Genomic DNA, 14,740 nt, shown 5'->3' on the forward strand with positions numbered 1-14,740 from the left:
CAGGCTGGGCACTCAGAAGGGAGCTGACTGTGGGGTGCAGAGTCAACAGTGGGGAGTGTGGAGGGGTGGGATCTCACAGTCTGTCCCTAGGAGGATGGGAAGTGAGGTACCCCGGGAAACAGAGGCCCTCCACAGAGGCTTCTTTCCAGGTAGGGAAAGGTGTGTGGACTTCAGCAAGTCACTGATTTTGTGGACGTTACTGGGAATGACTGCGTTTTTCATTTATCCTTAAATGTAAACAGGTAACATGGAGGTGCCAGATGCATTTTTTTTTTCCTTTTAGGAGACAAAACCAGAATTCCTTAAATCCTCTTTCTTAAACATAGGAATAGAAATTAGAATTTGATTGTGCTGAGATTAGGAGAAAAATACAGAGTTGGGTGACACACTGTTTGGTGGAGGCTGCGGGACTCTTGTGTACTGCCAGTGAGCGTGTGAATTGGCGCAACCCCTGCAGAAAGAAAGGGAGTGATCATTAACAAAACTACAAATCCACATGCCCTCTGACCCAGTCATTCATCTTCTGGGAATTTGTGCTGCCGAGACACTTTTAAGATGACATGTGTGTGAGATAATTCATGGCAGCTTTGCTGGTGATGGCAAATACTTGGAAACAAACCTAGATGTCCATCAAGAAAGGATTAGTTAAATAAAGCATGCTAGATTCAAACAACTACTATGCGGCTATGAAAAGGAATGAGGAAGCTCTCTGTGTACTGATGGGGACAGAAGTTCCAGGACATTTTGTAAGGTGGCTGAAAAACAAGGTACAGAATATTGTGTATAGAATGTTACTTTTCATGTAATAAAAGGGGGAGATAAGAGCGTGTGTCATATTTGTTTGTATTGGGATACACATATTCTAGAATACGTATGCCTCCACAAACAGAGAAATCATGTGGGAAGGGAGCCCAGGCCGATGGGGGAGAAGCAAAAGAAAGGAAATCCTTTTAGACTTTTAGATTTTGAAAGAATGTGAATGTCTAGCATGTTGAAAATTTTCAATAAACAAACCGATCTGCCTTACATGAAAATATCCAGAATAGGCAAATCTCTAAAGACAAAAGGCAGATGAGTGGTTGCCAGAGTCCGGGAGGAGGGAGGAATGGAGAGGGACTGTTTATTGGGTGCAGAGTTTCCTTTAGGGGTGATGAAAATGTTGTGGAAGTAGGCAGTGGTGAAGGTTGCACAACATGGTGGATGGACTAAATGTCAACAATGGTAAATTTTATGCTATGTGTATTTCACCACAATAAAAGGTAAAAGCCTATTTGTCATAATGGCTACATTTCAAATTCCATAGGGGGATTTCACTGGGAGATCATTGTTAATTCAAGAATTCTCCTTTCTGTCTCTAAAGCAAACTCAGGGAGACATTTGGAATTCAGACAGGAGCCGCTAATGGGTATTTCCAAAGTTCTGCTCATTTTAGAAAGCTGGAGTGCAAATACATATTCCAGGCATAAACCATGAGCTCTTGAAAAACACGGGCTCACAGGAACCCCTATTTCCCTGAATTCATCAAAAGCTAGAAGCCAATGAGTGCAGGGCAGTAGGGGCGGGATGGGGCCAAGGGGGTGAGTCAGTGGCTTCCTGAGATGCCAGATGCTGGAAAAAGCAAGGATGTGAAGCCATGCTATGCCCCCGGGGCCAGGACCCACCGGGTGCAGGGACTGTTGAAGAAACAGAGGAAAATGTGACTTCCACAGAGCAGAGAAGCAACTAGGTAACCAAATACACAGACCCAAAGACAAGACACCTTTATTTTCAGGGATGCTGGTGTCCATCTGTCAGAGCCCTGAGCAGGTCCAAGTCTGCATCACCATACCTGGCACTCCATAAAGTTCCAGGTCAAACTGCCGTTTAATTGAGTTACCAGGTTACCTGGCCAGACAGATGATTACGTATCATCAACCAAGCACTGATGAGTTAGGAAAATAATCGATCCATTTGAGTTGGGAAAAGGGAGTCGGAGCAGAAAATTCCGAGGTTGAGCCTATATTCATGACCTCCCAGTAAAAATCCAATTTCTAGATATGGCTGTTGGGGAGGTTAGTTTATAGAACAAAACTTTTCAACATATTATCTCATTCATTCCTCACAATTAACCTATGAGTAAGGGCTTCTGTGTTATTGATTAGGCAACCAATATTCTAGGGTTTAAAAGTGGCTTCCCCTACTTGCTCAGTCTGTCAATTACCAGATGTTAACTTGAAATCCTTACCTTTTTCCAACATACTATTCCATCTTCCACCGTGATCCTGAGTGGGGTGTGTGTGTGTGTGTGTGTGTGTGTGTGTGTGTGTGTGTATAATCCAGTCTTCACAGTTTATTTGCTGCATGGCTTCGAAGATATTATTTGTCTTCTCTGTGATTCAGTTTACTCACCTGTAAGGCAGAGACAACAATAATGCCTCCTTCGTAGGAGGATAATTTTGGACATGACACAGACAATGAATTTGAAGCAGCCATAGAGGGCCTGCAACCATAGTAATCCAATGCTGGCTAGGATTATTTTAAAAAATAACACATAGTTATAACTGCAGTAAGTTCTCTCTTATCCGGCATGGTTGAAAACAAAGTCTCCTGATTAAGAAAAAATGCTGATAACTATATTTGTCACATATATCACAAGTGCATTATGTTTCAGAAATTTAAACACGATAAAATATGCTGGAGTTGGATGCTCCATAGATGCTTTTCTCGGGCAAGCTAGGCCTTTGGGGATCTGGTGGCACCTTATAATGAATACCAATTTAATTTCCATGCCGCTATACAGGTCTATAAAATGATACAGGCCGTGGAAATGGGTCACAGAGAATTTATGGTTACATTGTGAAAACGTCAACTCAACGCCATGGTCTACTTCGTGCTTGGAAGCGAAGGCTGGCCTGGATGCGGTATGCACTCATGACTCAACCTTCTGTTGTCACTTGCTGTTTTTGGACTCTTCTAAGTTCAGAGTCAACACAAAACTCTTCCTTTAAAAGAACAGGTTGGCCCCAGGAGGTTGCTGAGTGACATGTCAAGCTGTCCCGAGAGCACACTTGCTTCCCAACCACCTGAGTCATGACAAATTGCTTGAGGCTTGTACCAGAGTAAAGTCTGAAAATATTTCCTCTTGCTGTCCCTACCAGACAGATGCTTCCAGAGTCAATCACTGAGTGGTGGATCTATGGCCAACCACCCATTCTCTTCAGTCACTGAGGCAAGTACCTTTAGGGTCCTCATAATTCAGGGAGAAATTAAGTCTCAGAACTTCTCATAAATTTCCTAAGAGAGCACAAGGCCTCTCATCTCACCTGACAAATCTCCTTATTCTTTCTACAACTCACTACGCCCATTTCTACCACCTGGTTGCTAATTCTCTTCTCCTGTTGATATTCTCAACCTCATCTCTATAGCCCAAAGCATTACCAAACTCATATTGCCCTTGGTGTCTGCATCATTCCAAAATTTCATCATATTTTGCTTTACTTCTCAGTATCATAGCCTCCTTGGTCTATGTTGTGACTCCTATCAGCTCCTTGAAGGAAGGATCTTTGTTCAATATGTCCTTCTGATCCATGTGGTGCCTAATATGGGAATAGCATTCGAGATTAAGTGTAGAAATGAATAAAAGAATCAAGTGTGACAGAAATTAGTGTTCAGCATTCAACTCTTCTACAAATGATAAAAAATACTGAATTGTCCCTCAAAAGGTTTAATTTAGCACAGCACAGAACACTGTTTCTCAAACTGTAGCAAGTATTTGAATTCCCTAGAGGGCTGGTTAAAACACAGATTGCAGAGCTTCTGATTCAGTAGATCTGGATGGGGCTTAATAATTTGCATTTCTAATGTGTTCCCAGATGACATGATGCTGCCGGTCCTAGGACCACATTTTGAGAACCCCAACCACGCATGGATCGTTGTCAACTATGAATCACAAGGTTTGGATACTAGTTCCAGCATTGCTGTATGTGGCCAAGGGACCCAGGGCAAGTGATTTAAGCTCGCTGGGCTTCTTCAGCTGAAATTTGTCTTGTATGATCGCTAATGTCGCCTTTATCTCCAAAGTTATCTGAACACAAAAGGTCTAAAGTACTTTTCATTTGTCATCTGCAGTGCTATCATCTTCATGAAATCTTAGGCAGCAAAGGCACCAGTCAGAACAACAACCACTTTTCAAATCTTGAACTCACAGAGATCAGCCCCAAGTGATGGGCCAGGAAAAAGCTCAGTAAAAGAGGAGAAAACTGAGGCCAGGACTCAGGAAATTCACAGGGGCAGGAGATCCCCTTGAAGAAGGCCAGACCAGATTCTAGTATGGACTCAGAGCCTGATCTAAATCGAGATGCTGTCCCTGTGCTCCAAGTCCTAAAGGATTTTTTTAGGAAGCTAAAGTTGCAGGCTCCACAGAACCCAGTGTTGGCTCCATGGCCAATGCCCCAAGAGAGATGATCCTGGGACCAGATATAGCCAACGTGTCCTTCCCCTGCCTCTAAAATAGACCAAAATATTGTCCCTTAGTTTTGATCTTTGGCATCTCCAAGGATGGGTTTCCCTCAAGAATGGAATCTTCACCCATGACTGAGTATATGAAGAGGTATCCATCCTCAGGCATGCTCAAGTGGGGGCAATTACCAGGATTGGTTCCATATCCTCAAAGGGAAAGGGCAAATATGGAATATTGACGTACAGAGATGTTGACAGGCCAGCCCCCATGGTTGTCTTTAGGAGATGACAATGTAAAAATTAGGGCCTTGGCATTCTTGACACTGACACCCAATGCATTTCATGTAAGACTCATTCTTCACTTTTGTGTTGAGCCAGATTTCCAGGGTTTCGGCTGCTGCCTTCCCTGCAAGCCCTGCCATCCACTGAGACCCAACCTCAGCCATTCTTGGCATATCAGCCCATGAGAAGTCTGCCACTCTTGTTTCATAAGTAAAGCAGCATCCTTCAGGGCCTGGAGCTCCTGGACGCAAAAGCCATTTCTGGTAGGTGAGTAGTATAGCTCTCAATGGTAAGTAAGTGAGTTAAAAGGCGGGTTGCTGTTCTTTGGTCTTAAACATTTTCTTTTAGTCATGCCCATCTCTCTTCTGGTTCTTTAAAAAGGTTCTCAATTAATTTAGAAAGTTAGTGACTAACGAGATAACCATCAACATAATGAACACATGTGTTACACCTTGCTTTCCTATGTGTTCTCTCATGTAATCCCGGCTCCTTTGTAATATTAGGTTGGTGCAGAAGGCATTGTTGGTTTTGCCATCTCTTTTCATGGCAAAAACTGCAATTCATTTTGCACCAACCTAATACTTGCTTTCTCTAAAGATTTATGGTCATTTTTAACAGTGACCCACAATCTAGATGAGACAATGGGGAACAGCTAAAAGCAAGGAAGGCAGAAATATGGCTTATGCCTTAGCAAGGCCCTTCACATGCATTTTCAACTAGAGGAAGTCAATCAGACTAGATGTGGATATGGGTCCCGTGTGCTTGGCTATGGCTTCAGAAGCAAACTGCACTCAAAGGGAACCTCCTTCCAGGCTCCCAGGTCGAGGGGCTCTTCCTGAGGAGGTTTTTCAGGGACAAACAGTATCTGGGGCAGAGCTAGGCAGTGAACATTAAAAGTGAGATAGTACCCCTTGACACTGTTGTTTAGACAAGGTCAAGATAGTTTTTCTTCCATTTCCTCTTGTAATCTCAAAAAAACAGGTGTGATTCTTGTTGGCCTTGAGGAGAAAAAGTGGCCTATTCAAGGCCTCCTCCACAACAGACTGACTTGATTCCTCCACTGAACTCTCTGCCCATAAGGCTGCTCTGCCTCCTGAAGCCTCTTTCTTCATCCTTCAAGGAGTTGTCCAAATGCAAATTCTCCTCCTGTTGATGGCTCTGCATTGGTGTCAATTGCTTCTGATGGAAACACTTATTGTACACAAAAACCTAGCCCCAAAACAGGAGAAAACATAATCTTTGCTTGTACCTAGTATTTCCAATTTTTATGCACTTTTCCATTCATTCTCATAACAGTTCCAAGAGCTGGCTAGAAAAGGTGTCTTCCAGGTGAGTAAGTTGAGAGTCAGCAAATCAAACAATTTGCCCAAGGCCACGCAATGCTTTGCCCAGTTATTCTAAGTCCCAGTTCAGGAGGTAGGAGAAAGAAAGACGGGGAATAAGACTGGTAAGATTGGTCTTAAGGAAACATCTACAACTGTTTGGTAGCCTCAATACTCACACTAACCACACTTATATGCCTCACCCGAATAAGGTGAGCCAACCTTTGAAAGCATTTGAAAATGGAAAAAATGCTTTATCCCTGAATAACCCTTTCTATTGTTTTAAAAGTTCCTGGAAAACAGTGAACACTGTGGGATTACTGCTTGTGAATAATCGTCCAAATTGATCCAAAATGTTCTTCTTTGACCCCTGAATCAACTCAAGTCAGTGTCAATGGAAACCAACACTCACCATTGCACCAAAGCTCATCTCCACCAGATTAAAGTAGCCATTGTGTGCACATCTTCCTGCCAAGCCCTACTGATTGCTCTGTTTATTAAATCTCTACTGGCTTCTATTTTGCGTTTTTATATTCTGCCCAACAAAGGATATGCTGTTCTTCACTAAGATCCCTTGATTAAAAACCCAAGACTGAGTCATCTTGCCACTCTCACCAATGCTAAACCCTGTTCCTGGATTCTCATCCACTTTAACTTCCTCCTCCATTCCCCTTCTGAACAGGGGATCTGAAATTCATGTTTCATGTTGTCATACACATACACACATGTATAAATGGTGTATCCTGAAGGCCTGAGGATGGGGAGAGGAAAAGTGGGCAGCTGGGACTTCCTATTCTCCTGATATTACATGGTGACACAAAAATGAGCTTCAGGCATTAGCTAATAGTCAGGCTCTGAGTTCTAGATCCAAACTTGCACACAGCGTGGGAGAGAGCCAGGACTGGCCAGACTCCATTGAGCAAACAGAGAAGGCTCTTGTGATCTCAGGGGTTGAGGACTGGATTTCCTGGGGTGGCAAATCACCATTGCACTATCAAGCCCATCAGGAAAACAGCTCAGGGGCTTCACCATAAGAGGGAAGCCTAGTATTCCAGGTGCAAAAGACCCCTGCCTTGGCATTGCGAACATGGTGGTCCCTGAGGGTAGCATTTCAAATTTTGCCTGTGAGTGCCACTGCGTTTCAAAAGCTTATCCTCTTTAAAAATGGAAATGGATTGTCAGACTTCTCAGAAATACTGAGTAGAAGCTCTTTCACAGAAAATCAACATCCTTGATATCACTTTGATAGGTGATCTAACCAGTTCTCTGGCTGCCAGACTGGGCCAACCTAAGACATCTCTGAGAGAGGCGATGCTTCCTTTATCAAGATCTGCTGAGAGGAAACGTCGTTCCCCCTCATTTCAGCCATTTCGGTGTTTAGTAATTATTCCTACCCAGAAATGTCTTACAGAGCCACAGAGCCAAGTCACATCTCACCTGCACTCATGGAGAACGTTTCTTGGATCTGGTCCTCAGGACAAGGTGGGAACACGTAACTCTGTGAAGATCACATTCACAGGGAGGCCCAGAAAATGTTCTTATTAATACAGATAGGAATCTTTTTATCTGTGAAGACATATTGTGGTTGAAACTATACATTCATTTCTTACCGAGGAAACTGCTTTTATCGCATTCAACATTACGAATGAGATAGCTACTGAGAACAAAGTCAGAATGCCTTGATTGTTTTCATCTCTCTCAAAACAAAACAAAAATGCCATTTTGTTCCCAGAACATAAAAACTCAAGAACTAGAATGGTAAATAACACTTTTAAATTTTTAATTTTTTAAAAGACATAATGACATTGCATTATTTAATATCTCTGTCCTCAGAAGATGATTTTCTAGTGAAAATTACCAAACCAACCCAAACTTGAAAGCTGGTCACCTGTCATCTCTTCCTGCTGTGAGATGTTCATGATTTATTTGAAAGTGGCTCTTATGAAAGTTGTAAAGTCGTGACATAGCTACACAGGCTGTGTGGAGAATTGTGTGTCATATAGAATCAAAGCGTTTTACTGCCAAAAAGAGACTTTGGAGACAATGTGTAGGCCAAATTTCTCATTTAGCACTAAGAAGTCTGAGGTCTGAGGACTAGGTCTCTGGCCATGTAGTGTCTGCTCTGACACATTCATTTTACAAGGAGGCCTCTCTTGGTTCTTGTGTCCACGCAAACCCAGAGTGACATTTTTGCCTCCACTCTCCAACTCAGCATTCTTATTTTGACAGAGATTTTCATGTCCTTGTGATTCAAAATGCATTGGCTTGGCCAGTCATAGTGACCAACTAATCCCAGCACTTTGGGAGGCCAAGGCGGGTGGATCACTCGAGGCCAGGTGTTCAAAACCAGCCTGGCCAACATGATGAAACCCCATCTCTACTAAAAATATAAAAATTAGCTGGACATGATGGTGCACACTTGTAATACCAGCTACTCAGGAGGCTGAGGCAGGAGAATCGCCTGAACCTGGGAGGCAGAGGTTGAGTGAGCTGAGATTATGCCACTGCACTCCAGCCTGCATGACAGAGCAAGACTCCATCTCAAAAAACAAAAATAAAAACAAACGAACAAACAAAAATCCATAGGTTTATGACTCTGAAGTGTCTTGCACCATGAGTAAGAGAAACCCAGTCCATTACCCCCACAAGTCTTGTGGCTTGAAAAACTATGCTTAGTTTGGATGCATAATCCAAGAATATCCATGGCCAAAAGATGGACAATAAAAGATGCATCAAGACATGAAACCATCAAACAGGCATTGATGAATAACACAGAATGAAACTCAGGGAATAAGGGCGAGTTGGTGTCTGTTTTGTTTCTCTAAACTCCACGTAACTCCTCCCAGATTATTTGTTTCTTTCTAAAGATAATCTTTCCTACCACAGCAGGAACCGTGACCTTTATTATTCCTATTATTATTCTGAATGTGACCCACTGGCTGGGGACTGAATGCAGGGAAGACCAAGGGGGAGAAATCTGTCTACCTTGTACCCGAGACACTTGGCCACCTGCACAACATGAAGAAAAACTATAACAAAGCATGTCATTGACCAACTGCAAAACAGCCCTTCCTTCTTCTCCACCCTCTCTCCCCACCCTCCGGCAAAAGCTGAGTAAACAGGTACATTTGGTGCCAGGACTAGAAGGTCAACAAACTCCTGCTTTGTCAGAGGGACCTGGGACTCAAGTGAAGAGGACTTCGCAGAAATGTCATACTTCCCGCTCCACAGGTGTTTGAGCCTAAGGATTAGAAGTAAAAGTGTCTCAAGGAGATTTGCCAAGAAGATATGCAGCAGACACCTGATGCTAGAGTATGGCCTGGGACCCCCTGAAAAGTGAGGTTTTACTATCCCAGCTGATCTCAGCCCTGGCTTGTGTATTGATGAGGGCGACTTCCCCGGGGAGGGTTATCACAGATCCCCAGACTCTTCTCTAGCAGGATAACTTGAAGATGACCCCAAGATTCCTACGCCTCGGTGTTCATGCCCTGTATAACTCTCCCACGCTCGAGGGTGGGTAGGACCTGTGAATGCGACGGAAGACCACTCCTGTGATGAGCCTGCATTCCAGGGCAAAGGAGAAGGGATTTTGCATATGTCATTGAAGTTCCTGATCAGTTGACTTTGTTTTGGTACATTATCCCCTATCAGCCTGACTTCATCGGTTGACTTCAAGTTAATCAGAATGGAGCCTACCCATCCTGGGAGGGGATGACCTAATCATGCGAGCCTTTTGAAAGAAGGTCTAGAGGTCAGAAATGGAGAAAGTTGGAAAGATTTGAGGCAGCAGAGACATTCTCCCATCGGCCTTGAAGAAGCAAACTGCCATGTTATGGAGAAGGCTGCGTGGCAAGGGAGTGGTCTGTCAGAGCTGAGGCCCTCAGTCCCACAGATGCAAAGAGCAGAATTCCATCAGCAGCCAGTGAGCTTGGAAGCCGACTTTGAGTCTCACATCAGAATCACAACCCTGGGCTGACCTCGAGTTTAGCCAGTGACACCCTGAGCGAAAGTCCCAGCTATTCCTTGCCTAGATTCCTGACTCATGGAAGCTGTGGGATGACAAATACATGTTGTGTTAAGCCACTAAGTTTGTGGTTATGTGACACAGAAAACTAATACAACATCCTAGGAACTGCAGAGAGGAAACGTATCCACATTTTCTCCATATCCACGTTTTCTGTACCCACTTTTCCCCTCAAGGTGAATCCTCAAGGTCAGAGCTTGTTTTACATACAGGCCTGGTAAATTGCTGCATGGATGAGAGGTGGGTAGTGGGGGTCCTGGGAAAGGTTCATAAGATCTCTGGCTGTTGGATTCATCAAAGGTCTTGTTGATCATGTAGAATGTGTTCTAGGAAAAGAAGCTCATTAGATCTTGTGGGTGATTAATCCTTCTGTGATGTTAGACAATCAAATGATTAGACATTGCTAATTTAGTCACAGACTACATCAATGTCCTAAATTTTGGAGTAGCTGTACCAGAAAGCAACATGTCCACCAAAAATCCCTAAAGCAAGTGGCTAACAATGTCTGAACTCAGAATCAGATCTGGGGCATGAGCTGCAAGGAGCATGATGCATTCCTATGCCTGGGGGACTATTCTCACATGTTATTACTGATGCTAAACCTGTCTCTCTGGCCCAGCGTTTAGAACTTAATAGTTGGAAACTGCATAGCAGATTATGTCATCTAGTTCCTGCATTTGACAAATGAGGAACCAAGGTCCAGAGACATTAGCTATTTTTCCCAGAGCCACACAGCCAGAAGTGACAGAGCCAAGATCAAAACTCAAGTCTTTCAGCGACTTCCCATCTCCTCACCTTTCCTGTAGCACAAAATGAGCCAATGGTTACCTGTGGGGTAAATCGCCAATGCTCTCCGACAGGGCATCCATTTCAGGTCTTGCCTCAGTCTGAATCCAGCTGTCCTTGCTGTGCCTGGAAACAGGACACAGCTCTCCTGACAGCCCAGCTTTCCTCTCATGTTAAATGTGCTATCAGCTCTAGCATCTTTCATTGCTAAGCAATGACGAGGTGATTCAGCTGTCTTGAGACCCAAACCTTACCAGGTGGCTTGGTTTCCTGTGGCTGCAGTAACAAAATACCACAGACTGGGTGGATGAAAACAACAGAAGTGTATTATTCTCTCACCGTTCTGGAGGCCATGAGTCTCAAATCCAGGTGTCAGCAGGGCCGTGCTCCCTTCGAAGGCTGGAAGGAAGAATCTTTCCTTGCCTCTCCCAGCTTCTGCCAGTTGCTGACCATCCTTGGCCTTCCTTGGCTGTGGCAGCTTCACTCCAGCCTCGTCCTCTATTCTCACATGGCATTCTCCTCTGTGTGTCTTCTCTTCTTTGGAGGACATGAGTTACACTGGGCTTAGTGCCCACCTTAATCCAGCATGACCTCATCTGAACTTAACCAATTACCTCGGCAGAGACCCTTTTTCCAAATAAGGTCACATTCAGAGGCTTTGGGTAGACACAAATTTTGAGGGGACTCTGTATAATCCAGTACACTGGGTTTTATATGTGTGCCCAGAGCTAATCTCAACCAACTTCCCCAAGAGTAGAAGTACTCGGTAGGTGCAGCCTTCTCCATCACTTCTGTTCGTCGCCCAGCCCCACCAGATGCTGTTTTAACCCAGCCCCCAGACATTAGACAGAGCTAGAAATCACTTTACAGAGCATCCAGCCAATGGCTGTTAATCCTGCTCCCCCTGAGAATCACTTAGGGAGAGTTTAACAAAACCGGTGTCCAAGCCGAGAGGTTCCCATTCAGCTGGTCTAAAGTGTGGCGTGGGTATTGGTAGTTTTTACAGCCACACCAAGGATTCTCATATGGAACCAGGAATGAAAACCCACCAATTGCTGGGTGCGGTGGCTCAGGCCTGTAATCCCAGCACTTTGGGGGGCCGAGGCAGGCGGATCACCTGAGGTCAGGAGTTCAAGACCAGCCTGGGCAACATGGTGAAACCTCATCTCTATTAAAAATACAAAAAAATTAGCAGGGTGTGGTGGCAGATGCCTGTAATCCCAGCTACTCAGGAGGCTGAGGCAGGAGAATTGCTTGAACCTGGGAGGTGGAGGTTGCAGTGAGCCGAGATGGTGCCATTGTACTCTGGCCTGGGCAAAAGAGCCAGACTCTGTCTCAAAAAAAAAAAAAAAAAAAAAAAAAATCACCAATCTAGTCCAAGTTTTTAGTTTTCAGATGAAAGATGCAAGGCAGGTGAGCCTTTAGTCATCACTCCTCCCTCCATCTACTGCCATCAGTTATCCTTTAAGCCTCCAGTTCTCCAACTGAAATGTTCTGCCCCCTCTAGATGGGGCAAGGGCCCCAAAGTTGGCAGAACAAAGTCCTTGTGGTGTCCAACACCCTTTACTCATGAGGAAGAAGCAAGTAAGATCCTTGCATGACCACCAGGCAAGATGGCAGCCACCTTGCTGCCGTCACAACCTCCTCATCAGTGAGTGATACACACTCGTGACCTCTGGAATGACACAGTGCTTGTGTAGGCTTTGCACACTGTCAAGCGCTCTGCAAATGTACATCATCACTTGTATCACTTCATTTGTGGTAGCAGTCTCTCAGCCTCAGCAACTTTGCAAAAGTTCTTAAGTGTATACTTTGCCCGCTTATCCATTTGGTTTCCATGACACGTGTCCTTGGGTCTCTTTCTGGGCACTATTCTATCTTCTTATTGTAATTGCACATTTTTTAAAAGCAGGAGCATTTTTGTGGCCTTCTTTTTAATCTTTATGCGTTCCAGTACGGTACTCTAGACAACAAATTCTTTCCCTTGCCCAAGCCGGTGAAAATATGCCAAAGTATGCAGCAGAGAGGTCTGCCCAGCACCTGAACTATCGTCAAATGACCTGAAGTTTTTCTTTTGAACAATACTGTCTTTTGGAACCAGTAAGTCATTTATGAGCTGAAAAACAACAACAACAAAAACAAAAACAAGCCATCGAAAGATACCAATGGAGGCAAAGCAAGTCCTACAGCTCAGCACTGTCCAAGAACTCTGGGCACCTTCCTATCTCATTTTCTGTTTCTTGGCTCCACATGTGTGAGATCCCAGGATCATAAGAAGGAATCATGTCACCAGAAACAGGCCTCTGCAGCTCAGTCAGTGACATATATAAAAATGAAGAGGCAAAGAACCTTAGGAAAATAACTTGTGTTTTTTCTTTTATCTTAGTTCAGTCCACACTTTGGGGAAAATGTAGCCAAATGATAAATACATACTACTATACACATGTTAAGTGCTTTAACACATGAAATGACAAGAAAGGGCTGGCTGGAGTCTGGGCAGAGTGTCTAGGCAGGTCTGGGGGCCACTGGCCTCCCCCTATTCACAAATCTTATCACAAAGCAACTCGCAGCTTCCCAGAAGGTCTACGGGGCTTACACACCTGTGGCCTGTGCCACAATCTCCTCTGCCATTGCCACGGAGTCTCTCTCCTCCCATTCCCTCCCTTCCTGCTTCCCTATCTCTTCCTCACCCCTTCCCACCCCTTTAAGTTCTGTTCCTGGAAACTCCAAGGTCAATCTCTTTTTTAGATATGGTGGTTTGTTTTTCTGAGCAGGCAAATGTGGATAAAGTCACTCCTGGGCCACCTTTCTGTGAGGCTGTACGGAAGCTGCCTACTGGTTGAGGAGAGGCTGCTGGGTTCTTTACTAAGGATTTGCTTAAGTCAGCCCTCCAGGATCCAAAACAGAGCCAGAAAAGAGGTAGACTTTGGTGACAGAGGTGCTGAGCACTGCATTGTGATAAAAGTCACTAACATATCACAGTACAATCATCACTTTTTTCTTCTTCCCAGCCAGCAAAATAGCTGAGGCACAGACTAGATGGTAGTCCAAGGACCAAGACCTGGCCAATGAGAGGTACTGGGTGTCCAGACCCCATCCTGTTTTCAATACAGTTATACAATGAAATCAAATCAATGGGTTTATTGATTGCTTGGCAATTAATGGGGGAACAATTAAGTTGGCCATAGGATAGGGGCTCATCCCCATGGACACTTGAGTGTCCAGCAGTGATCTCTGTGCTCCCACCAGCAGCAGAACCCCACTTCCTTACCCTCTGATCCCACCATGTGCAGCGCCCCCATCCCTCAGGGTCAGGTGAGGAGTCATGGAGGAGGTTTGGGGGACACAGCCATGGGGTACAGCAGAGAGACTGCCTCCTCCACTGACCACATGCACAGGCTGCCCTGGCCTTCTGGGGCAGGAGCCATGAGGACAGGTGGGCCCCGGGAGGTGCGCTGGCCCCAGGAGCCAGGGCTAGTGAGGAGAGGAAGCAGGAGCCTCGGACCTCAGGATCCAGAACCTTACCCCTTCCATCAGCTCCTCACCCATCTCTGAGCTGTTGGCTCGTTTGGCTCCAAGAGGGAACACTGGGCTCCTGGGCTTGGAGGGGGAAGGTTTCAGAGGAGTCCCAGCGTTCTCTCCAATTTCTGAAGTACCTGAGGCAGTGCCCAGCTACTCCCCCAACACTGTCTGTTTTCACAAAAAGAAAAGGAGTGAGAAGGTACCAAGAGCAAGTTGTGTTCAAGTTAGGCGTGACAAGGGCCTTCTAGTCCTTGAAGGTATTTCCATGGCAAAACAGAAAGCCACAGGACACAGAGGAGCTCCCCCTCCTGCAGACACTCTTTAGCACATGGGAAAACACAGCCTGACCTTTTGGGTGTGGCCATCC

The 14,740-nt window shown here is 44.9% G+C and overlaps 1 long non-coding RNA gene across 1 annotated transcript; it reads left to right on the forward strand.

Annotated features, from left to right (window-relative positions):
* The first annotated feature begins 694 nt into the window (after positions 1-694).
* Positions 695-14,009, forward strand: LOC135969808 (uncharacterized). The gene is made up of 6 exons (XR_010585215.1): positions 695-767; positions 3,138-3,208; positions 3,852-3,932; positions 4,816-4,986; positions 13,626-13,770; positions 13,863-14,009. It is a non-coding gene; the product is annotated as an uncharacterized lncRNA (long non-coding RNA).
* The last annotated feature ends 731 nt before the right edge of the window (positions 14,010-14,740 follow it).

Source organism: Macaca fascicularis, chromosome 3 (assembly GCF_037993035.2).
Source record: "Macaca fascicularis isolate 582-1 chromosome 3, T2T-MFA8v1.1".
Classification (NCBI taxonomy): domain Eukaryota; kingdom Metazoa; phylum Chordata; class Mammalia; order Primates; family Cercopithecidae; genus Macaca; species Macaca fascicularis.